The sequence below is a fragment of the Oncorhynchus clarkii genome, chromosome 2 (genome assembly GCF_045791955.1).
Source record: "Oncorhynchus clarkii lewisi isolate Uvic-CL-2024 chromosome 2, UVic_Ocla_1.0, whole genome shotgun sequence".
Classification (NCBI taxonomy): domain Eukaryota; kingdom Metazoa; phylum Chordata; class Actinopteri; order Salmoniformes; family Salmonidae; genus Oncorhynchus; species Oncorhynchus clarkii.
Window position 1 is genome coordinate 84,901,219 of NC_092148.1, and position 11,807 is coordinate 84,913,025.

Sequence of the window (11,807 nt, forward strand, 5' to 3'; positions counted from 1 at the left end):
CTCCGGCCCAAATGGAGTGCTGGTTTGGATAGTTTGGATAGCCACCGTGTGTTTACTCTGTCAAGGGTTTTCTGTTACTGGACTGTAGCGATTATCTGGGCCTCTGGGTCCTGGCCGGGTGCTTCAAGCCTATCGCTTCTGTCTAGGGCTGTGAGGAGAGGGGGCTGCTGAAAGAAATTAAAATGTGACAACGAAGTTCCCATGTATCTCTGGTACTCCTCAATCTTCGGTTGTCCCCATAGCAGAACCCTTTGAAGAACCATTTTTGGTTCCAGGTAGAACCCTTTTGGGTTCTGTGTAGAACTCTCTATGGAAAAGGTTCTACATGGAACCCAAAAGAGTTCTACCTGGAACCAAAAAGGGTTTTTCCAATAGGTTGTCCTATGGGGACAACCAAAGAACCTTTTGGGTTCTAAATAGCACATTTTTTCCTAAGCGTGTATACTCACGTGAGGGGGAAATTATTAACCAAGATAATCCCTGACGAAAGGCACTGACATAAATTTGAAGCATAATCACTTTAAGTTGCATTCTTTGGCTAAGCGGCAGTCACATTTGATTCACACCCAACAGAATACACTTCTGGTTCACCTCCCTCTAAGCCTCAAAATGAGCCCCACCCAAATTGCTAGGATTCACCTACTGTAAATCTTCAAGGCTGAAGATCAGATATGAGATTTTTGTTATTATCCATCGATAAAGTTATAGTAACAACTGGGTTGTAAGTGAGACATTCCTGCAAGGGGAGATTTGGATTGTCTTTCAAAGTTATGATTATGGTGCCAGTATGACCTTACTATTTCAAAGCTGCTTCTGATTACTATGGGATTATATGTAATCGGAAATTCCCTACTAATGAGAGTGAGGTTGGAATGGGCCTCTTGGAAGCTGCATGGTTTCATTGAGGAAATACAATGTGTTGGTGGTCAGAACTACTGTATGTACACTGTTAGGCCCTACATCATATCTTACAGTGTTACCAGATGTTTGCATGGCAATGCATTGGTGCCATACAGTAGATTTCAGACATTCAAATACAGTACATTTCAGTGGCAGTTGGTGGCTTTTGTGAGCATGGCCTTATTTCTATTACAGCATATTGGATGACTGTCATTTATATTCCATTCACCCAGCTCAATGTAACATTGATAGGTTTAGGCCATTACATGATACTCAAATTTTACCTAAACCCATCATGAGGTTGCTACAACCTAGTCAATAAATGAAAGTTTACAATGTAGGTGCACAGGTCGAGATCATTTTTAGTAATCAAGGTGACAGACACATTCAATACCACCTTGCACACTCTTGCCTGCATCTAGCTAATCTATGGTGTAATCACTAGTCCAAAAGTTGCAAACGAGAGTTTCTATTGAACAAATTCAGGTATGTTTATCCCCGTTTCGTTCCGTTTGCTTCCATTTAAGAAACATTTTTCAACAGAATCAGCAGAATGAATACATGATCACACGCAAACACAGTTCATTTTCATAGCAGCCACATACAAACAGTATGATCACTTTGTTCATTCCTTCTCGCATCTACGCACTCTCCTCCTCTCTCACCTTTTCCCTTCGCTTGTGGACTTAAGTGCACAACACATCAGCTGTCTGTGACTAGGCAAAAAAGGCTTTCCAAGCCAAACCTTCATATTATAACCGCCAAGGGACAGGTCAACATTTACTGGGGGAGGTATGGTCCAAAATAGGAGAGGCTTGTCAAACTTTTTTTGTTGTTGATTTGGGGAGGGTTGTGTGGGTTTTTATTGGGCACAAGGGATGGTAGTCCTCCTCTTTCTCCTCTGAGGAGCCTCCACTGGTAGATTTCAGCCCTTCAATGTCAGTGAAGAAGGATTGAACGTCTTTGTCTGAATATTCATCCAATTTCACAGGTGCGGGGTACTGTAACTACTACAGTGCATCTTTAAACAGTGTGGGCATCCTCTCCATTGCCAGTACTCCATTCAGCTGAAGCAGACTGGTCGGGCTCTCTGCTTCCAGGAGCTGTCTGAATCCCTCAAAGAATCCCAGGCAGGTTCCAAGTCTGTACACCCTGGATCCCATGACTTGGATGAGCCCCGTGACACAGGACAGTTCCCAGTGAAAGAAGGAAGGAAGGAAAGAAGTCCAACACTGTAATTAATCCTCTCTTTGTCAAAGCACCCCTCTAAAAGAACTTAAGATGACCAGCTAGACCATTCTTAAATCCCCCACATTAGTTCCATTATCATTGTTTAAATCAACTGTATAGGCCAGGGGTTAAGGGGATGGGTTTAAAGAAAATGGAGCCGTGTGTGAGAGAGAGGGAGAAAGATGTCCCTTTGTCCTGATGGTATGTGTTTGCTATGCCAGTGGCTGTCATTAATAGAGCCTCTATACTATAGTCACATGTAACTGAAAATCTTGAGCAGCTGGAATTTAAAGGCATGGGACTACTTTATACAGGGTTGACTCATTGACAACTCATTGACAACAATCCCATTTGCAAAGACCTGTTCAAGTCTGCCGTATATCAGAATGAGGATCTATACAGTTTGGATGCTATTTTACAGTTTCAGCTAGATAAAATCAAATGCTGAATCAGCACAATGGCAGTCATTTTACGCACGTTTTAACCTCTGCCAATCCTATTGCACCAGGTGAATAAAACATAAATGTAAAATCACACCAATGTAGAACTTCAATACTTGTGTCTTAATGTTATCAGGCCATTGTACATACTGTACCATTTCTGACCTTTGGACAAGTGCTTGAAAGGCAAAAACCTGTCTATGCACCTGTTGTTGGAAGTCGATCAGAATTGGTTCTAAAAGTTCAAATCAAAGTTTATTGCAGGCCTTCCCCAATGCCGAGTGCATGTCAGGTCCTGGCCAAGAGGGGCTGTGACTAAACTCAATTCAGTACGATAGATCCAACTACACCACCAAAAGCATAGGGAGCTCCAAATAACTCATAACAGGGGTTTGAGTGGAAATACATGACAGGAAAATCAGAAGCAGGTAACGGTTCACACATTCATTTATTTACAGTGCATTGCGAAAGTATTCGGCCCCCTTGAACTTTGCGACCTTTTGCCACATTTCAGGCTTCAAACATAAAGATATAAAACTGTATTTTTTTGTGAAGAATCAACAACAAGTGGGACACAATCATGAAGTGGAACGACATTTATTGGATATTTCAAACTTTTTTAACAAATCAAAAACTGAAAAATTGGGCGTGCAAAATTATTCAGCCCCTTTACTTTCAGTGCAGCAAACTCTCTCCAGAAGTTCAGTGAGGATCTCTGAATGATCCAATGTTGACCTAAATGACTAATGATGATAAATACAATCCACCTGTGTGTAATCAAGTCTCCATATAAATGCACCTGCACTGTGATAGTCTCAGAGGTCCGTTAAAAGCGCAGAGAGCATCATGAAGAACAAGGAACACACCAGGCAGGTCCGAGATACTGTTGTGAAGAAGTTTAAAGCCGGATTTGGATACAAAAAGATTTCCCAAGGTTTAAACATCCCAAGGAGCACTGTGCAAGCGATAATATTGAAATGGAAGGAGTATCAGACCACTGCAAATCTACCAAGACCTGGCCGTCCCTCTAAACTTTCAGCTCATACAAGGAGAAGACTGATCAGAGATGCAGCCAAGAGGCCCATGATCACTCTGGATGAACTGCAGAGATCTACAGCTGAGGTGGGAGACTCTGTCCATAGGATAACAATCAGTCGTATATTGCACAAATCTGGCCTTTATGGAAGAGTGGCAAGAAGAAAGCCATTTCTTAAAGATATCCATAAAAAGTGTCGTTTAAAGTTTGCCACAAGCCACCTGGGAGACACACCAAACATGTGGAAGAAGGTGCTCTGGTCAGATGAAACCAAAATTGAACTTTCTGGCAACAATGCAAAACGTTATGTTTGGCGTAAAAGCAACACAGCTGAACACACCATCCCCACTGTCAAACATGGTGGTGGCAGCATCATGGTTTGGGCCTGCTTTTCTTCAGCAGGGACAGGGAAGATGGTTAAAATTGATGGGAAGATGGATGGAGCCAAATACGGGACCATTCTGGAAGAAAACCTGATGGAGTCTGCAAAAGACCTGAGACTGGGACGGAGATTTGTCTTCCAACAAGACAATGATGCAAAACATAAAGCAAAATCTACAATGGAATGGTTCAAAAATAAACATATCCAGGTGTTAGAATGGCCAAGTCAAAGTCCAGACCTGAATCCAATCGAGAATCTGTGGAAAGAACTGAAAACTGCTGTTCACAAATGCTCTCCATCCAACCTCACTGAGCTCGAGCTGTTTTGCAAGGAGGAATGGGAAAAAATTTCAGTCTCTCGATGTGCAAAACTGATAGAGACATACCCCAAGCGACTTACAGCTGTAATCACAGCAAAAGGTGGCGCTACAAAGTATTAACTTAAGGGGGCTGAATAATTTTGCACGCCCAATTTTTCCGTTTTTGATTTGTTAAAAAAGTTTGAAATATCCAATAAATGTCGTTCCACTTCATGATTGTGTCCCACTTGTTGTTGATTCTTCACAAAAAAATACAGTTTTATATCTTTATGTTTGAAGCTTGAAATGCGGCAAAAGGTCGCAAAGTTCAAGGGGGCCGAGTACTTTCGCAAGGCACTGTATATCCCAATTTCAGCTTCCATGAACCAAGTTAACTTTAGCTTAGCAAACAAAATGGAGGGAGGATATCACAAACAGACAATGAAATCCAAAAAACAGGTTTCAGTGGAGGGAAATTACTACACAACTCTAGTCATCATTCCATCAATGTAACACTTAGTGAAACCAACGCTTCCAAAAGAACCTGCACCTGGGCAGCCACACCGCAAGCAAAATATAGAAGGGTTATAAAGAGAGGGAAGCCAATCACATGTTTCAATTAATCAATCAGCTAACACACACTAAATTAGGAGCACCTGGCCCAAATCATGCACAGTAATTAGGGTATTCGTCACACCTGTGACACATACTGTACACCCAGGAAGATCTTAAGCCTTATTCACTGAACTTCCTAAAAACAACCCACTTTGATAAAGCTATACCTTTTTGTAGCAGGTTGAGAGAATTAACATAGCAGGTTAGGAGAATTAGATTGTTAGGAAAAGGGTTAGGGATTGCGAAAAAATGCTCTCCTAACCTGCTGCAAAAAGTAACTTGTATCGAGATAGCGTGTTTTTAGGGAGTCCCCCTTGTTCACACTGCAGGCCTTAATGCTTGTTTTGTCATGTGACAAGTGTATGTAGACGGGAGAAATATTGTTTTCCAGCTGAGGCTAAACGCTGCAATTGTGGTGGTGAGCATGCGCCCAAATTCCTGAAGTGCCCTGTTAGGGTGAAGGAGACAGAGCTGGCCAGAGTAAGGGCTGTCCAACATGTCTCCTACCCGTAGGCAATGAGAAGAGTGGAAGAAGGGAGTGACGCTGAAACAAAGGTATTAGGATCGGCGACGTCAGTGAATGTTCCACGCCAACAGAGGGATCCTGACATGTTGCATGTTAAGAAAGTGATCTTTGTATTGTTTATGACAGTGGTTATAAACTGCACAGCACAAACAGAGAGGAAATCTGAGAAAATAGGAATCGTGAGTGTGGCCGAGCATTTTTTGGGGCTCAGGGAATCTATAGCAGAGGCATTCCAAGAAATTATTGCGATGAATGTGCGAGTGTATAGTATTTAGTGCTTCTTTTCCATGTAAAAATCAAAAAATATATTTATTTGATGGGCGAACTATGATTTATTTATGGATATCACATGCTTATTTTGGTACAGTAGTCCACACATTTTCCGCTCTTTGGGATCAATTCAACCAATCACTTAATGTAAGAAAATGTACAGAGAAGACACATTATCAGAAGAGCAATGCAACAGATGTCCCAATGATCTGTCCTTCCTCTCAAAGTGTACACTTCTTCACTTAACTTCGCTGATTTGAAAGACAATGGCTAGTGTAAGACATTATGGCGGAAACTCCCACTAGCCGATGCCTCCACCAATCCAATGCTTTTTTCATGGCCTACAAAGGACTCTATATCATCAGCTGAGGGTAGAAGGACCAGAGTCCTGGATGAACATTGTTATATCTAGCAAAAACACTGTGATGTAAGAAGCGAGACACAACATGGTAATTGCAGACACACACAATATACTGTTTCGTACAGTGTTCCTCTGATTGCTGCCTCGACATTGCAGTCACTTAACTCTATTGTCAAGGCTGACCTGGCTAATGTCATTCTTGTCTAAATGTTAACACTGTTTTATCACAACACGTTTGAACTGCATGTGCCATAGGGAGGCTTGCAACCTGATTGGGCATGCAGAGGGTTAGTGTTCACTAAAGTACAGTAGATACTGGCCAACTCATGAACCAACTATATTGCTCTGGTGAAGAGCAGGGGAGGGAGAATGGCTTATGTGTAGGTCTTTTTCCATTCAGAATCCATGTCGTATTGAAAGTCACACTGTAAAGAATCAAGATTGTGCTTGATGACAGACAGTGCAATGTCAGATAAAATTGTACTGTCTAAGAATAACCCATTCACATGACTCATTCATCCTTGTGAGTTTTTTTCTCAATGAGAAGGTTACACCGGTCAACAAAAGAAGCATGTGGGTTACGACAATGCCATTGTGAAAGCCAATGCCTCAACTTTCCAATGGCTTTCGGGTATTCACACTCTTGATGGCCTCACGGCATCAGGTTCTCAGAGTCGGGGTTATCCCATGAAGAATTCAACAGGAAGGCTCACAGCAAACCACCAACTGTGACCCATGCTGTGTTTACCATCACAAGATCTCAACAGATCCGGTCAGAGAAAGGTGGAATGGTGATGTTATAAAGTCATCAGATAAATTGGTAACATTTTACTTAAAGACAACAGGTATGATCCTTCGTGATCTTTTATTATGCACTGTAAGACTTGTTAGACCCCTTTTTGATCCATCAACTCTACAAGGTCTACGTTTGAACACCATGTATTGATACTGCTTATCTGCAGATTGCTACCTCACATAATTGTAAAACAGGAAACAGAAGATCAAGCACTATTGAAATTGTTGAAAGAACTGGAAAAATTTAGGAAACAATGAATTGGATGAATGAAATAAAGATATGAATGAAATAAAGATGTTTGAAAAAGATAAAACTATAATTCCCCCAAAAATGTCACACAAACTAAACTAAACAAAAATGCCATCAATTTCCCCTTGCTCTAATGGTGAAACATCCATCATTGTATACAGACAGTCACCCCCTCATCCCCTATCCTCAGATTACCCTATGTGACCATTTATTCCTTACCTTACCCTTATGTCATATTATTATTATAAAATGTTTTAATCTTTATTTATTCAGGCGAATCAACTAAGAACAAATTCTTGTTTACAATGACGGCCTGGCCAGTGACGACTTGGAATTGCTGTGTAAAAAATTAAATAGCTAAAAAATACATTGAAATCACAGGACAAGACAGACATCACGACACAGAATGACAGGGACATATGACAAACACAAAAGTCAATGCGGAACAGTTAGAGCACAAGGAGAACAGATATCACAACACAGTGGGACAGAAATACATGGCAACAACACAACATTTATTAAAAACAGTCAGCATAGATAGTAAACAGTCAGCAATACATTTTGATAGAATATCAGGCGGGCGTACAGTATCTATAAGAACAACATAAAGCGTACATGGGAATGTTCATCATTTAATTGTATTTGTTAGAATAACACGTTAGTGTCCATGAATGACGTGATTCGGCAGAGTTACAAGTTAATATCAGTGAGGATGACTATGAATGACATTATTAGATAGGGTAACAAGTACAGGTGTCAGAGAACATTTCTGTGAGGGATTTCTTAAAGGCTCAAAGACACATTTCTCAAGTTTGAACCTTTCTTGCAGCTCGTGCAGTCAATGGCTGCAGCAAACTGGAAAGGATGGGAGAGTTTGAAGAATCTTTAACTGAATGTGACAGGAAGATCCGGTGTTGTAAGTAGAGGAGGAGCAATGTACCAGAAATTGAAGGCAGTTAACAGATGAGTATTTCATCATTACCTTAGTTGTGCTCAAATGACCCTTGGGGCACTGACGTCTTTTTTACTACTAGATGACATCACAGTGATTCTGGGATTGTTTCATGAGTGGAGTTACCATCATGTTCCAAGAACATTATGGTCAGTCTATAACATCACAGTCTGTATGCCTGAAGCACACTCACATGCACGCACGTGCACACATACACAAACACATACGTACATACACACACATACACAAATCGTAAAATGTTTCTGACATAACTTGTGTCTGTTTGTGTCGATGTGTGGTTATCAAATTTCACTGTTATGAAAAGAATGACCCTCAGAATGGCATTCTTCTCATACAGACAGACAGCTGACATTGCACTGACTCCAGACAGAGAGACAGACAGCCAGCTTACGTTGCTCTGACTCCAGACGGACAGACAGACAGACAGACAGACAGACAGGCAGGCAGGCAGGCAGGCAGGCAGGCAGGCAGGCAGGCAGGCAGGCAGGCAGGCAGGCAGCTGACGTTGCTCTGACTCTCATCCCCAGAGTTACATGGTCGTGTCCCAAATGGCACCCTAATTCCTTTATAGTGCACCACTTGTATTTAAAAGTAGTACACTAAATAGTGTAATTTGGGTTGCACACTAAATCTCTAAAGTGCTAAACACTAACAAATAGTGGAGAAGATAGAGAGTAACAGGCTATGGGGTTGAGTTGGTCAATTGAGAAGATTAATTGAAATATAATTTATAAATATTTCAATCCATGAGCTTCCTGAATCGACAAAGTTCAAATTGAAGTCAGACCGGCAAGTCGAGCTGTGGCAGAGGGGGATAGAGGCTAAATGCACTGAGTATGAGTTAAACCCTGGACCACAAACTGAGACAGGAAGCAAGGAGTATATCAATAGAGATAGAATGTTGAAATGAAAAATACACGTTTGAGAAATAATCACACATACAAGCACAATCTATCTCGTTCTCTAGTTCTCTGTAGTCCAGTTACACATACAGTACTCACCCACTCATTCCAGGTCTCTCTTTCTCTCTAGCTCTCTCCCTAGCTCTCTCCCTAGCTCTCTCTCTCCCTAGCTCTCTCTCTCTCTCCCTAGCTCTCTCTCTCTCTAGCTCTCACTCCCTAGCTCAACTCTCTCTCTCCCTAACTCTCTCTCTTCCTAGCTCTCTCTCTCTAGCTCTCTCTCTCCCTAGCTCTCTCTCTCTCCCTAGCTCTCTCTCTCTAGCTCTCTCTCTCTCTCCCTAGCTCTCTCTCTCCCTAGCTCACTCTACCGTTCTCTCTCTCTACTGCTCTGCCCTTGTCACTCTCTCTCTTTCTCACACACATATAGACACACACACACACACACACACAAACACACACACACAGAGAGACAGCGCCGTGTCTGTTTCAGAGGGCACATGATTGCCACTGAGAGAGAGAGAGAGAGAGAGAGAGAGAGAGAGAGAGAGAGCTATTGTATGTCCTTGAGACACCTGACAGTGCATGGTCATCAGAGCAGGTGCTGAGGCTACATGGGGACAAGGAGGGAGGGAGGGAGGGAGGTAAGGGAGGGAGGGAGTGAGGCAGGGAGGGAGGCAGAGAGGGAAGCCTTGGGTCTTCCTACCAGGCTCCAACAGACATTGATACCAATGTCTAGGTCTACCTCTCAATGGTCGGGAGAGGTCACAGTGACTCAGCTTTCATTAAAAGGTTAGATAGGGGATTAGGGGGTTCAGAACATGAAGTGAAGTTAAGCAAAAAGTGCAACCTATAATTCAGTGGAAAGATCAAATTAGTGCCACACAGCAATGCTACAATAGGCCTACAGTAGGATATATCTGTATTACAAAAGTAAATACAAATGTTAACGAGCTATAGCATATAGCCTATAATGCCTAGGCTACCTACTATCATGACTGTCATAGGCCTACAAAGCAATAATGGCATCATTGAAACAGCTTGCCCAAGTCAAATAGCCTTCCATAATTAACTATGTGTGGAACTTATTTAGGCAGACCATATAGACCTACACTCGGTGGCCAGTTTATTAGGTACCCCGTTCACTAAAATGGTTCGTTCCTACAGACCCAATGAGTCATGTGGCCGTGGCTTGCTATATAAAGCAAGAAGACTGGCATCGAGCCATTCCGTTACTGTCTGATTGAACCTTAGAATGGGCAATACGAGTGACCTAAGCAAATTTGAGCTTAGTATGATCGTCGGTGCCAGGCGTGCTGGTTCCAGTTTCTCAGAAATGTCCAGCCTCCTGGGCTTTTCACACAAGACAGTGTCTAGGGTTTACCAAGAATGGTACGACAAACAAAAAACATCCAGTCAGCTGCAGCCCCGTGAGAGTGAAAACAGCTTGTTGATGAGAGAGGTTGAAGGAGAATGGCAAGAATCGTGCAAGGTAACAGGTGGGCCAGAAATAGGCAAATAATGGTGCAGTACAACAGTGGTGTGAAGGAACGACATCTCAGAACGGACATCTCGTCAGTCCATGTCACAGATGAGCTATTGAAGCAGACGACCACACCGATCAGCTAAAAACAAGAAGAAGCGACTCCAGTGGGCACGCGATTACCAACACTCGACAATTGTGGTGTGGAAAAATATTGGCTGGTTCGACGTTGCGTCATGCTGATGGCAGAGTCAGGATTTGGCGTAAGCAGCATAAGTCCATGGCCCTTCCTACCTGCTGTCAACGGTACAGGCTGGTGGCGGTGGTGTAATCGTGCGGGAATGTTTTCCTGGCACACATTAGATCTCCTGATACCAATTGAGCAACGTTTGAATGCCATAGCGTATCTGAACATTGTCGTTGAGCAGGTGAATCCCATGGCTACTATCATTATTTGACCCTGCTGGTCATCTATGAACGTTTGAACATCTTGGCCATGTACTGTTATAATCTCAACCCGGCACAGCCAGAAGAGAACTGGCCACCCCTCAGAGCCTGGTTCCTCTTTAGGTTTCTTCCTAGGTTCCTGCCTTTCTAGGGAGTTTTTCCTAGCCACCGTGCTTCTACATCTGCATTGCTTGCTGTTTGGGGTTTAATGCTGGGTTTCTGAAAAGCACTTTGTGACATCGGCTGATGTAAAAAGGGCTTTAGAAATACATTTGATTGATTGATACAGGGGGATCTGACCCGGTACTAGATGGGTGTACCTAATAAACTGGCCACTGAGTGTATTGTAGGCTATAACGGATGGAAATTATGTAACTGATTGATTGCATACCTGGCTACTGTAGTTACATGGTTGTATCTTCTGCAAGGCAAGCAGCACACGAGTTCAGATTGAATTTAGTGGTGATGACCCACAATGCCCTTCACCCTGTGTAGGCTACAATTATTGAATTAAAACAGCATGTAGGCCTATGTCTATTCCACATACCTAATTACAAGTTGTAGGTACAATAGGACAATCACAAGTCAGTCCTAATAGATAGGCTACAGTATAGGCACATTCTACCCACACATACCCCCCTTCTAGTGAAGGAGCTAATAAGGGGTTAGTCGTAGTAGAACATACCAAGTGAAAATAGGGGGGATCAGGAAAAATGTCAAACAATTATTTCGTTTATCCTGCGCATTCACGATGGTAATGAATATTATATTAATAATATAATACCATCATAAATCATCCGTAATATACAAAGAGATAAATTGAGCAAAAAGTAATGTAAATTTGGATCAAACATTTATAAACAAAGGAACCAAGCACCCCTATTACCGCGCTGGATGTATTTCTA